Genomic DNA, 3,355 nt, shown 5'->3' with positions numbered 1-3,355 from the left:
CTGAATGTGAAGTCACCAGATCATATAGCTCTGTTACCTAATGAATTAAAACCCAGTCATTAATGAACTAATATGTTTAATTTTTATTTCATTTTTATGTCACATCCAAATGTATTCCATGCTATCCATTTGCAAGAGTAATTGAGCTCTGTTTGGTTAGGTAAAGGCAGGCTTTCACTCTGACCTTTACATCCAAAAGGAACATAAGGACAACAGGTCCAACACCTCCCTCCTTTTTACTGTGAAGGATTCCGAGGTGCAGAGAAGTTAAATATTTTGCCGATGATTAATACCCAGTGAGCAGTGGAGTGTGGCTCAGAATCAACTCCGAGATGAATTCTCTTTCCCACACTGTCATCTCTCTTTTCTCTACATCCATCAACCAAATCTAAGTGATGTGAATTTTCTGCTCGGCTTATGCCTTTACACAGAGTATTAAGGATTTTAAAGGCAAATTATGCCACCTATGCCATCTGGTTGTCTGTGGTTTATCTCTGGAGTACTGATCTTTATTTTTTTCACTTAGTTTTTTTCCCTCTTAAGTTTGCATCTTAGTAAGATTCATGTAAATTCACGTACATTATCGGAATTCATGTAAATTATTTTCCAGAAAAGGTTGTTGTTTAACATAAAATTTCTTCTAGTTGGAATTTTAGGCTTCTCAAACACTAGATGATGATAAGACAAGAAGTATGAAAACATGTTAAGCTGTTGGATTCTCGAAATGGACATAGTCAGGGTTAAGGATTATAAATCTGGGTTTTGGAAACTTTTTTTCTATCTCAGAAACTCTAAGATGAAGTTGCCATATCTTTCCTGACTCAGTTTCTCCATGTGCGGAAAGGAGATTATAGTCCTCAGTGAGTAGAGGGGAGCCTTTATTGTGCAATGTCTGTAATTTTTTGAAAACGTGTAAGATTCGGGTTATTCCTCTGTTGTATGGGAGAGCTGTCATAGGCGTCGGTGGGAATAACACTGATCAGTGAGAAAAAAAATCCACTTGATGATTTGTAGGTATTTGGGGAGGGTGCTTAAGAATTTGCGGCTGAAATTCATCTTCTTGGAAGAGAAGAGAGAAAGGGAGAAAACGACTCTAAGCGTGCTGTAACAACACCCCTCTGAGTCATTCTGGGAGTGGCTGGGTGTACCAAGCCACCGCCGCCAGGATTCTGAGCAATCAAGGTACAATATTTGGAACATTTCAACCTACAGGTAAGGAAAAGAACAAACAAAACAGTCTCCTAGGTTATTAAATATTTGAGCTGATGATTACTGTTGTTGGACTACAGGAAACTATTGCTTGATAAAGTTGTATGACGAAGGAATGGCAAATTCATCTTTTGAGCTGTATTTCGTCCCTCCCACACACAAAATCTACTCTTTTAAATACAAAGTCAATAACACGTTTTGTCTTTTGTGTGTGTGGCACATAAAAGAGAGAGAAGACAGTTCTAGATTAGTTCTGGAATTATAAAGCAAATGCTTCTTCCTACAGTTATATCATTTCCCACTAAATATTTTTAAAGAAACATTTATTTCCAAGAGTCAGAGTTACGTTCGGGCTTCCTTGGGTATTGCTGAATTCCTGTCTCTGGAAGTGTTTCTGCCCGGGTTAGACAAGCCCTGAACAGGACAGTTGTAAAGGGAATTCAGACATCAAAAGAGACAGTGGACAAAGATTTCTGATTTAAGTGCAAGTCTCTTTAAATCTCTGGGACACAGTAGCAAGCAGGTACCAGGTGTTCGATAAAATATAGCAGTGAATTAAATGTGAATATCCTGCACCAGCCTTTTGGCCATTATGATTATTCCCTGAGCCTGTGCCTGCCTGGAGAATAGGCAAAATGCTGATAATAACTACATGCTATAGGCCAGACACTTTATATGCATTGTCTCTTCGTGTATATATGTGTCTCATTTTACAGATGAAGAAACTGAGGCTACTGAGGTTAATCACTTTGCCTAGGATTTCTCAAGCAGTGAGTTGTAGAGTCAGTTTCTAAACTTATGATTCGGCCCGTTTAAACCCACGTTTCCACCACAGCTGGATAGTGTCATTTTCGAGTGGTATCCTGCCCACATCACCCTGTTATGACCTTCTTACCGTTACTTGCTCCCCTGATGCCTAAAATTTTACTTTAGGAGTTCAACTCATTTAGTTTATGATTTTGATCCTGGTTCATAATAAAACACCCGGGGCATGGAGAGAAGGGAAGCTATTAGTCACTCTTAGTTGAACAAAATGAGTGGCTCTCTTTCATTTAGTCAACAAGCATTAATTGACCGCACATTGTCTATCAAGACCATGTTGGCATGGTTACAAAAAGGAATGAGGCTTGGTCCTTACCTTCAAGATTCTCGTAGCGAGATAGAGGAGATCGTACAATAAAATAGATTATTATGAGACAATGTGGTAAATGAACAACAGGGAATATTAAATGAGCACAACAGATAAGTAATTGGCTCAGTTTCAGGTCCTTTTCCGGAGAACAGATTCGGTCAGAAGGGAGGAGTTCCCACCGAAACAAGGAGCTGTAGGAAGGCAGGAAAACTCTGGAATATGCAAAGAGCAGACTCCGCAAAGAGATTCCAGGGCAAAATAATCCTTTTTTTTTTTAAAAGGCTTTTTTTTTTTTTGATGTGGACCATTTTTAAAGCCTTTAATTTATTAACAACAAATTTGTTTAGTCTTTATTGAGTATTGCTTCTGTTTTATGTTTTGGTTTTTTGGCCGAGAGGCATGTGGGATCTTAGCTCTCCCACCAGGGATAGAACCTGCACCCCCTGCATCGGAAGGCAAAGTCTTAACCGCTGGACCTCCAGGGAAGTCCCTAAAGCTGGGTAATCCTAATCACAATATTTTATTGGGAACCCCATCAACAATTTCTCCCATCAATTTGGTATTACATATTCTGCTAAGTCTAATGTATTTAATTTATATATTCTTTACTTTCTTTTGTGATCACCTTTCTGTTTAATAGGTAGCTAGCTACCTCTTTGGCATCTAGCAGAATGAGCCATGGACGTGAGGGTGCTTTCTGCGGCACCACCATACTTGAGAAGTATGAATTATTACAACCATCACATATTCCTTTTATTTTATATAATATTCCGGTCCCAAGTGGGCTACTAGGGTTGCCCTTCTGTATGTATGCGTGTATTCAGCCTAAGGCACGATCCGCCGACAGCCCTGTCCTGCCTGAGCATGTTGCAGGCCTTTAGAAGCTGTGCAGACAACAGCAACTTCAGCGTGAATCATTTTTCTCAATCACGGACAAGCTGCCTAAGGGCCAGGGCAGAAGTGGGAGGGACGGAGGGAGGGCAGGCGGGGCGTGGTCACAGTGGGCGTGGCCCC

The sequence above is a fragment of the Lagenorhynchus albirostris genome, chromosome 14, assembly GCF_949774975.1.
Source record: "Lagenorhynchus albirostris chromosome 14, mLagAlb1.1, whole genome shotgun sequence".
In the NCBI taxonomy this organism is placed as follows: Eukaryota; Metazoa; Chordata; class Mammalia; order Artiodactyla; family Delphinidae; genus Lagenorhynchus; species Lagenorhynchus albirostris.
This window is presented reverse-complemented; position numbering follows the sequence as displayed.